The 11,979-nt window shown below is 39.2% G+C and overlaps 1 protein-coding gene across 1 annotated transcript in view; it reads left to right on the forward strand.

The window, feature by feature from the left end:
* Positions 1–11,979, forward strand: part of BCAN (brevican) — a 110,258-nt gene that overhangs the window by 45,968 nt on the left and 52,311 nt on the right. The window contains exon 2 of the mRNA XM_072114909.1: positions 11,292–11,349. The gene's annotated coding sequence lies outside the window, so the exon portion shown is untranslated. The remainder of the gene's footprint in view (positions 1–11,291; positions 11,350–11,979) is intronic.

Consider the following 11,979-nt stretch of genomic DNA (forward strand, 5'->3'; position numbering starts at 1 on the left):
ACACAGTCATATATGGAGCTACAGCCACAGTACACAGCCATACATATAGATACAGCTAAAGTACACAGCCATACATGGAGCTACAGCCACAGTACACAGCCATACATGGAGCTACAGCCACAGTACACAGCCATACATGGAGCTACAGCCACAGTACACAGCTATACATGGAGCTACAGCCACAGTACACAGCCATACATAGAGCTACAGCCGCAGTACACAGCCATACATGGAGCTACAGCCACAGTACACAGCCATACATGGAGCTACAGCCACAGTACACAGCCTTACATGGAACTACTGGCACAGTACACAGCCATACATATAGATACAGCCACAGTACACAGTCATACATGGAGCTACAGCCACAGTACACAGTCATCTATGGAGCTACAGCCACAGTACACAGCCATACATGGAGCTACAGCCACAGTACACAGCCATACATATAGATACAGCTAAAGTACACAGCCATACATGGAGCTACAGCAACAGCATAGCTCCCAACCGTCCCGATTTTGACGGGACTTTCCCGTTTTTTGTACCCCTGCCCCGCGTCACGGGCAGCTATGATATTGTCACGGATTCTCCCCCCAGGTCCCGCTGCTGTGTCCGCATAGTAAATACTTTGAAAGTCTGAGCTCACAGTACAGAATTTCTTCTACAGACATCGGGAGGGAATCCTTTTCAGAGAAGTGTCGGGCTTAGCGCAGAGCAGGGACCACGTCATCAGCTTCAGATCTGTCCATATATGGTCACTGCATCTCCTAGGGTTCCCCAGAGCAGACATCGGGCAGGGAATCCTTTTCAGAGAAGTGTCGGCTTAGTGGAGAGAGCAGGGACCACGTCATCAGCTCAGATCTCTATCTCTCCATATATGGTCTCCAGGGCTTCCCCAGACACAAGCTCTTAATATAATTAAATTAAATAAAGTTTTGGCCAGGCTGAGATTCGAACCTGGGACCCTCTGCACCATAGACAGGAGCCTAACTAACTGAGCTATAAGCCCAGTGATACAGAGCTGGGGATTTCTGGTAAGTAAGACATGTTATCTGCCATTTACACTGTGACACAGACTAATGCACTGATATATAGAGAGGGATATTCTCAGAGAATATTATTGTAATTATTGAGACTATTATTATTATTATTATTATAAATTTTATTATTATGGAGATGATTATTAATAATGGTAAAAATAATAATAATCATCTCAATAATAATAATAATAATAATAATAGTCTCAATAATTACAATAATCTGAGAAGATCCCTCCCTATATACCAAGGCAGTATATAGTTCTTAGTTACCAAAATTCCCCCCTTGTTAATCACTGAGGTTATAGCTCAGTGGGTTGAGGCGCTGTGTTATTATTGTACATGGACACTGCAGGTTCTGGGTTCAAATCCCAATGAGGATAATTTTTTTTTTTTTTAAATTATGATTTTTATTATTTTTAATATGGCTAAAATTTGGGGCGTGGCCAGGGAGTGATTGGGGGTGTGGCTTAGGGGGATCGCCGCGGCACGCTACGCGTGCCGCCATTTTGTCCCTCTTTCCTTTTCCCAAATGTTGGGAGGTATGCAACAGTACACAGCCATACATGGAGCTACAGCCACAGTACACAGCCAAAAATGCAGCTACAGCCACAGTACACAGCCATACATGGAGCTACAGCCACAGTACACGGCCAAAAATGCAGCTACAGCCACAGTACACAGCCATACATGGAGCTAAAGCCACAGTACACAGTCATACATGGAGCTACAGCCACAGTACACAGCCATTCATGGAGCTAAAGCCACAGTACACAGTCATACATGGAGCTACAGGCACAGTACACAGCCATACATGGAGCTACAGCCGCAGTACACAGCCATACATGGAGCTACAGCCACAGTACACAGCCTTACATGGAACTACTGGCACAGTACACAGCCATACATATAGATACAGCCACAGTACACAGTCATACATGGAGCTACAGCCACAGTACACAGTCATCTATGGAGCTACAGCCACAGTACACAGCCATACATGGAGCTACAGCCACAGTACACAGCCATACATGGAGCTACAGCCACAGTACACAGCCATACATGGAGCTACAGCCACAGTACACAGCCATACATGGAGCTACAGCCGTAGTACACAGCCATACATGGAGCTACAGCCACAGTACACAGCCATACATGGAGCTACAGCCACAGTACACAGCCATACATGGCGCTACAGCCACAGTACACAGCCATACATGAAGCTACAGCCACAGTACACAGCCATACATGGAGCTACAGCCACAGTACACAGCCATACATGAAGCTACAGCCACAGTAAACAGCCATACATGGAGCTACAGCCACAGTACACAGCCATACATGGAGCTACAGCCACAGTACACAGCCATACATGCTGCTACAGCCGCAGTACACAGCCATACATGGAGCTACAGCCGTAGTACACAGCCATACATGGAGCTACAGCCACAGTACACAGCCATACATGGAGCTACAGCCACAGTACACAGCCATACATGGAGCTACAACCACAGTACACAGCCATACATGGAGCTACAGCCACAGTACACAGCCATACCTGGCGCTCCAGCCACAGTACACAGACATACATGGAGCTACAGCTGCAGTACACAGCCATACATGGAGCTACAGCCGCAGTACACAGCCATACATGGAGATACAGCCGCAGTACACAGCCATACATGGAGCTACAGCTGCAGTACACAGCCATACATGGAGCTACAGCCGCAGTACACAGCCATACATGGAGCTACAGCCGCAGTACACAGCCATACATGGAGATACAGCCACAGTACACAGCCATACATGCAGGTACAGCCGCAGTACACAGCCATACATGGAGCTACAGCCACAGTAAAGAGCCATACATGGAGCTACAGCCACAGTACACAGCCATACCTGGCGCTCCAGCCACAGTACCCAGCCATACATGGAGCTACAGCCACAGTACACAGCCATACATGCAGGTACAGCCGCAGTACACAGCCATACATGGAGCTACAGCCGCAGCACACAGCCATACATGGAGCTACAGCTGCAATACACAGCCATACATGGAGCTACAGCCGCAGTACAAGGCCATACATGGAGCTACAGCAGCAATACACAGCCATACATGGAGCTACAACAGCAGTATACAGCCATACATGGAGCTACAGCAGAAGTACAAGGCCATACATGGAGCTACAGCAGAAGTACACAGCCATACATGCAGCTACAGCAACAGTGCACAGCCATACATGAAGCTACAGCAGCAGTACACAGCCATACATGGTGCTACAGCCACAGTACACAGCCATACATGGCGCTACAGCCGCAGTACATAGGCGAACATGGAGCTAGACCTGCCATGTCATGTGTCCTGACACCTTTCTATCATAGCCAGCAGTGGTCAGCGGTCAGCATACACAGTGAGCTGCCATGTCCTATGGGTCCTGATCTTGTGAAAGACGGATGAGCCATCACCTAATCCTGGCTATTGTCTGGCGTTACATCCAGGTGTAGGTATACCGCCTCCTCCTCTTGATGCAGATAGGAATGATTCTCTCATCACTTCTATAATTATCAGTACTATTTATACCGCGCTGAACCAGGAAAATACAGAGAAGCTCAGGATCTCCCTGCTATTTAACCATTCTAATAGCATAATAGGGGGCAGTATTATAGTAGTTATATTCTTGTACATAGGGAGCAGTATTATAGTAGTTATATTCTTATACATAGGGGGCAGTATTATAGTAGTTATATTCTTGTACATAAGGGGCAGTGTTATAGTAGTTATATTCCTGTACATAGGGGGCAGTATTATAGTAGTTATATTCTTGGACATAGGGGGCAGTATTATAGTAGTTATATTCTTGTACATAAGGGGCAGTGTTATAGTAGTTATATTCCTGTACATAGGGGGCAGTATTATAGTAGTTATATTCTTGTACATAGGGGGCAGTATTATAGTAGTTATATTCTTGTACATAGGGGGCAGTATTATAGTAGTTATATTCTTGTACATAGGGGGCAGTATTATAGTAGTTATAGTCTTGTACATAAGGGGCAGTATTATAGTAGTTATATTCTTGTACATAGGGGGCAGTATTATAGTAGTTATATTCTTGTACATAGGGGGCAGTATTATAGTAGTTATATTCTTGTACATAGTGGGCAGTATTATAGTAGTTATAGTCTTGTACATAGGGGGCAGTATTATAGTAGTTATATTCTTGTACATAGGGGGCAGTATTATAGTAGTTATATTCCTGTACATAGGGGACAGTATTATAGTAGTTATATTCTTGTACATAGGGGGAAGTATTATAGTAGTTATATTCTTGTACATAGGGGGCAGTATTATAGTAGTTATATTCTTGTACATAGGGGGCAGTATTATAGTAGTTATATTCTTGTACATAGGGGGCAGTATTATAGTAGTTATATTCCTGTACAGAGGGGGCAGTATTATAGTAGTTATATTCTTGTACATAGGGGGCAGTATTATAGTAGTTATATTCCTGTACATAGGGGGCGGTATTATAGTAGTTATATTCTTGTACATAGAGGGCAGTATTATAGCAGTTATACTCTTGTACATAGGGGCGGTATTATAGTACTTATATTCCTGTACATAGGGGGCAGTATTATAGTAGTTATATTCTTGTACATAGAGGGCAGTATTATAGTAGTTATATTCCTGTACATAGGGGGCAGTATTATAGTAGTTATATTTTTGTACATAGAGGGCAGTATTATAGTAGTTATATTCCTGTACATAGGGGGCAGTATTATAGTAGTTATATTCCTGTACACAGGGGGCAGTATTATAGTAGTTATATTCTTGTACATAGGGGGCAGTATTATAGTAGTTATATTCCTGTACATAGGGGGCGGTATTATAGTAGTTATATTCCTGTACATAGGGGGCGGTATTATAGTAGTTATATTCTTGTACATAGGGGGCAGTATTATAGTAGTTATATTCCTGTACATAGGGAGCAGTATTATAGTAGTTATATTCTTGTACATAGAGGGCAGTATTATAGCAGTTATACTCTTGTACATAGGGGGCAGTATTATAGCAGTTATATTCCTGTACATAGGGGGCAGTATTATAGTAGTTATATTCTTGTACATAGGGGGCAGTATTATAGTAGTTATATTCCTGTACATAGGGGGCAGTATTATAGTAGTTATATTCCTGTACATAGGGGGCAGTATTATAGTAGTTATATTCTTGTACATAGGGGGCAGTATTATAGTAGTTATAGTCTTGTACATAGGGGGCAGTATTATAATAGTTATATTTATGTACATAGGAGCAGTATTATAGTAGTTATATTCTTGTACATAGGGGGCAGTATTATAGTAGTTATATTCTTGTACATAGGGGGCAGTATTATAGTAGTTATATTCCTGTACATAGGGGGCGGTATTATAGTAGTTATATTCTTGTACATAGAGGGCAGTATTATAGTAGTTATATTCCTGTACATAGCGAGCAGTATTATAGTAGTTATATTCCTGTACATAGGGGGCAGTATTATAGTAGTTATATTCTTGTACATAGGGGGCAGTATTATAGTAGTTATATTCTTGTACATAGGGGGCAGTATTATAGTAGTTATAGTCTTGTACATAGGGGGCAGTATTATAATAGTTATATTTATGTACATAGGAGCAGTATTATAGTAGTTATATTCTTGTACATAGGGGGCAGTATTATAGTAGTTATATTCTTGTACATAGGGGGCAGTATTATAGTAGTTATATTCCTGTACATAGGGGGCGGTATTATAGTAGTTATATTCTTGTACATAGAGGGCAGTATTATAGTAGTTATATTCCTGTACATAGCGAGCAGTATTATAGTAGTTATATTCCTGTACATAGGGGGCAGTATTATAGTAGTTATATTCTTGTACATAGGGGGCAGTATTATAGTAGTTATATTCTTGTACATAGGGGGCAGTATTATAGTAGTTATATTCTTGTACATAGGGGGCAGTATTATAGTAGTTATATTCTTGTACATAGGGGGCAGTATTATAGTAGTTATATTCTTGTACATAGGGGGCAGTATTATAGTAGTTATATTCTTGTACATAGGGGGCAGTATTATAGTAGTTATATTCTTGTACATAGGGGGCAGTATTATAGTAGTTATATTCTTGTACAAAGGGGGCAGTATTATAGTAGTTATATTCTTGTACATAGGGGGCAGTATTATAGTAGTTATATTCTTGTACATAGGGGGCAGTATTATAGTAGTTATATTCTTGTACATAGGGGCAGTATTATAGTAGTTATATTCTTGTACATAGGGGGCAGTATTATAGTAGTTATATTCTTGTACATAGGGGGCAGTATTATAGTAGTTATATTCCTGTACATAGGGGGCAGTATTATAGTAGTTATATTCTTGTACATAGGGGGCAGTATTATAGTAGTCATATTCTTGTACATAGGGGGCAGTATTATAGTAGTTATATTCCTGTACATAGGGGGCAGTATTATAGTAGTTATATTCTTGTACATAGGGGGCAGTATTATAGTAGTCATATTCTTGTACATAGGGGGCAGTATTATAGTAGTTATATTCCTGTACATAGGGGGCAGTATTATAGTAGTTATATTCTTGTACATAGGGAGCAGTATTATAGTAGTTATATTCTTGTACATAGGGAGCAGTATTATAGTAGTTATATTCTTGTACATAGGGGGCAGTATTATAGTAGTTATATTCTTGTACATAGGGGGGCAGTATTGTAGTAGTTATATTCTTGTACATAGGGGACAGTATTATAGTAGTTATAGTCTTGTACATAGGGGGCAGTATTATAGTAGTTATATTCTTGTACATAGGGGCAGTATTATAGTAGTTATATTCCTGTACATAGGGGGCAGTATTATAGTAGTTATATTCCTGTACATAGGGGGCAGTGTTGTAGTAGTTATATTCTTGTACATAGGGGGCAGTATTGTAGTAGTTATATTCTTGTACATAGGGGACAGTATTATAGTAGTTATATTCCTGTACATAGGGGGCAGTATTATAGTAGTTATATTCCTGTACATAGGGGGCAGTATTATAGTAGTTATATTCTTGTACATAGGGGGCAGTATTATAGTAGTTATATTCTTGTACATAGGAGCAGTATTATAGTAGTTATATTCTTGTACATAGGAGCAGTATTATAGTAGTTATATTCTTGTACATAGGGGGCAGTATTATAGTAGTTATATTCTTGTACATAGGGGGCAGTATTATAGTAGTTATATTCTTGTACATAGGGGCAGTATTATAGTAGTTATATTCTTGTACATAGGGGGCAGTATTATAGTAGTTATATTCTTGTACATAGGGGGCAGTATTATAGTAGTTATATTCCTGTACATAGGGGGCAGTATTATAGTAGTTATATTCTTGTACATAGGGGGCAGTATTATAGTAGTCATATTCTTGTACATAGGGGGCAGTATTATAGTAGTTATATTCTTGTACATAGGGAGCAGTATTATAGTAGTTATATACTTGTACATAGGGGGCAGTATTATAGTAGTTATATTCTTGTACATAGGGGGGCAGTATTGTAGTAGTTATATTCTTGTACATAGGGGACAGTATTATAGTAGTTATAGTCTTGTACATAGGGGGCAGTATTATAGTAGTTATATTCTTGTACATAGGGGCAGTATTATAGTAGTTATATTCCTGTACATAGGGGGCAGTATTATAGTAGTTATATTCCTGTACATAGGGGGCAGTGTTGTAGTAGTTATATTCTTGTACATAGGGGGCAGTATTGTAGTAGTTATATTCTTGTACATAGGGGACAGTATTATAGTAGTTATATTCCTGTACATAGGGGGCAGTATTATAGTAGTTATATTCCTGTACATAGGGGGCAGTATTATAGTAGTTATATTCTTGTACATAGGGGGCAGTATTATAGTAGTTATATTCTTGTACATAGGAGCAGTATTATAGTAGTTATATTCTTGTACATAGGAGCAGTATTATAGTAGTTATATTCTTGTACATAGGGGGCAGTATTATAGTAGTTATATTCTTGTACATAGGGGGCAGTATTATAGTAGTTATATTCTTGTACATAGGGAGCAGTATTATAGTAGTTATATTCTTGTACATAGGGGGCAGTATTATAGTAGTTATATTCTTGTACATAGGGGGCAGTATTATAGTAGTTATATTCTTGTACATAGGGGCAGTATTATAGTAGTTATATTCTTGTACATAGGGGGCAGTATTATAGTAGTCATATTCTTGTACATAGGGGGCAGTATTATAGTAGTTATATTCTTGTACATAGGGAGCAGTATTATAGTAGTTATATACTTGTACATAGGGGGCAGTATTATAGTAGTTATATTCTTGTACATAGGGGGGCAGTATTGTAGTAGTTATATTCTTGTACATAGGGGACAGTATTATAGTAGTTATAGTCTTGTACATAGGGGGCAGTATTATAGTAGTTATATTCTTGTACATAGGGGCAGTATTATAGTAGTTATATTCCTGTACATAGGGGGCAGTATTATAGTAGTTATATTCCTGTACATAGGGGGCAGTGTTGTAGTAGTTATATTCTTGTACATAGGGGGCAGTATTGTAGTAGTTATATTCTTGTACATAGGGGACAGTATTATAGTAGTTATATTCCTGTACATAGGGGGCAGTATTATAGTAGTTATATTCCTGTACATAGGGGGCAGTATTATAGTAGTTATATTCTTGTACATAGGGGGCAGTATTATAGTAGTTATATTCTTGTACATAGGAGCAGTATTATAGTAGTTATATTCTTGTACATAGGGGGCAGTATTATAGTAGTTATATTCTTGTACATAGGGGGCAGTTTTATAGTAGTTATATTCTTGTACATAGGGGGCAGTATTATAGTAGTTATATTTCTGTACATAGGGGACAGTATTACAGTAGTTATATTCTTGTACATAGGGGGCAGTATTATAGTAGTTATATTCTTGTACATAGGGCGAAGTATTATAGTAGTTATATTCTTGTACATAGGGGGCAGTATTATAGTAGTTATATTTCTGTACATAGGGGACAGTATTATAGTAGTTATATTCTTGTACATAGGGGGCAGTATTATAGTAGTTATATTCTTGTACATAGGGCGAAGTATTATAGTAGTTATATTCTTGTACATAGGGGGCAGTATTATAGTAGTTATATTCTTGTACATAGGGGGCAGTATTATAGTAGTTATATTCCTGTACATAGGGGGCAGTATTATAGTAGTTATATCCTTGTACATAGGGGGCAGTATTATAGTAGTTATATTCTTGTACATAGGGGGCAGTATTATAGTAGTTATATTCTTGTACATAGGGGGCAGTATTATAGTAGCTATATTCTTGTACATAGGGGGCAGTATTATAGTAGTTATATTCTTGTACATAGGGGTAGTATTATAGTAGTTATATTCTTGTACATAGGGGGCAGTATTATAGTAGTTATATTCTTGTACATAGGGGGCAGTATTATAGTAGATATATTCTTGTACATAGGGGGCAGTATTATAGTAGTTATAATCCTGTACATAGGGGGCAGTATTATAGTAGTTATATTCTTGTACATAGGGGGCAGTATTATAGTAGTTATATTCCTTTACATAGGGGGCAGTATTATAGTAGTTATTTCCTGATCGTCTCAGGGGCAGCACACACAAATGGGTTTTAGTCCTCTAGAACCAATCAGATAGAGACAGGTTACAAAGCAGTACACATGTATTCAATTAACTAGTTAAGGAGCCCTATAAGAGGGGAGGAGGAACTAGGAGACAGTGTATAAATGCTATATAGGCACTCCCTGTCTCACAGTGCCTCCGCTCCTGTGTCGGATGTATAGCGGGGCGCTGTTATCATGCACCCCCGGTCACACAGTCTCCTGTGTGGATACGTAATGGCGATATTATGTGCACTCTCTGCTTGCATTAGTGCTAGAAATGCCTGGTCATAACGGGTGATTAACCCTTGTTTTGTTCTGTTTTATAGCAGATGTTGCCTCACAGGAGCTCAGCAAGAAACCTTCTCTAAACTAAGCATAGTCTCTGCACCTCCTGATAATGCAAACTAACCGCTTATTAGTCCTGATTCACACATTTAACAGAGGACATTTATAGTGGATCTATATCATGGTGCAAGGAGCAGCTTGCAGCGGCCTCTGAAGTCACCATAGAGCTCTGAAGAGGAGTCTTGTTCTAGTGAATCTGATAATGATGAATATTATGTTACACAAGGATAAAGATGGCATCTACTGCATATCTTCTTCAAATTAATAATAAGAATTCTTCAAAACCTTAAGTTCTGCTGTCCTTCCTGTAAGGAGCTATCGGTGTCTTCTCAGCCCTATACTGGGCCCTATCAGAACTGTTACAAAAAGGTCCCTCACCTTTAAAGTATTCCTCAGACCGCCATCACCGCAGCCAGGCGGGTTATTGAACTACAGGATCCATTAATCTGAGATCCATACTTCAAAAATTGAGATGACTTCCTCATCTGGGTATCAATGCCAGATTTTTTTCCAAAAAAAAAAAATTATGCTCCTTTTATCTACAAACCTCTTGTTAGGATTAATGAAGTCTCCACACTAAAGATTTAAGAATAGCAGTTCTTGATGTCTTCCCTTAAAAAATGATCTTCCGTTATTTTTGTGCCTCCTATTCCAGTGCTCCCAATAACGGGCAAAGGGCAAGTTGTCACTATAACCAGGTGGTCTAAGGCCACCATAGAAGAACACTACAGTATACATGCTATCAAGTTCCTTCTCAGAGATAAGGATTCCTTCTATACAGCCTACAGCTACCTCTTGAACAGAGTTATGTCATGGACAAAGTGGACAAGGCCACAACATGGTCGTCTTCTTTAACCTTTGTCAAATATTATAGGCTAGACTATCTCTTAAGCAGAAGGCACTCTGTGGCAGAGCAGTGCTTAAGTTACAAACATGTGGCCCACCCATAGAATTTTTCGGTACTGCTTTACAAATCCCATTTGTGTGTGCTGCCCCTGAGACGATCAGGAAAACAAAAATTTACTTACCCTGAAATTTTCTTTTCCTGGAGTCCAGGGGCAGCACATGCTTCCCTCCCTTATTTATATTGCTTTATAATAATACACTGTCTCCTAGTTCCTCCTCCCCTCTTATAGGGCTCCTTAACTAGTTAATTGAATACATGTGTACTGCTTTGTAACCTGTCTCTATCTGATTGGTTCTAGAGGACTAAAACCCATTTGTGTGTGCTGCCCCTGGACTCCAGGAAAAGAAAATTTCAGGGTAAGTAAATTTTTGTTATTCTTGTACATAGGGGGCAGTATTATAGTAGTTATATCCTTGTACATAGGGGGCAGTATTATAGTAGTTATATTCTTGTACATAGGGGGCAGTATTATCGTAGTTATATTCTTGTACATAGGGGGCAGTATTATAGTAGTTATATTCCTGTACATAGGGGGGTATTATAGTAGCTATTCTTGTACATAGGGGGCAGTATTATAGTAGTTATATTCTTGTACATAGGGGGCAGTATTATCGTAGTTATATTCTTGTACATAGGGGGCAGTATTATAGTAGTTATATTCTGTGCATAGGGGGCAGTATTATAGTAGTTATATTCTTGTACATAGGGGCAGTATTATAGTAGTTATATTCCTGTACATAGGGGGCAGTATTATAGTAGTTATATTCCTGTACATAGGGGGCAGTATTATAGTAGTTATATTCTTGTACATAGGGGGCAGTATTATAGTAGTTATATTCTTGTACATAGGGGGTAGTATTATAGTAGTTATATTCTTGTACATAGGGGGTAGTATTATAGCAGTTATATTCTTGTACATAGTGGGCAGTATTATACTATCATACAGCACATACAGACAGTTTAGATATAAGTGATGTCTCTATAAT

Source organism: Engystomops pustulosus, chromosome 7 (assembly GCF_040894005.1).
Source record: "Engystomops pustulosus chromosome 7, aEngPut4.maternal, whole genome shotgun sequence".
In the NCBI taxonomy this organism is placed as follows: domain Eukaryota; kingdom Metazoa; phylum Chordata; class Amphibia; order Anura; family Leptodactylidae; genus Engystomops; species Engystomops pustulosus.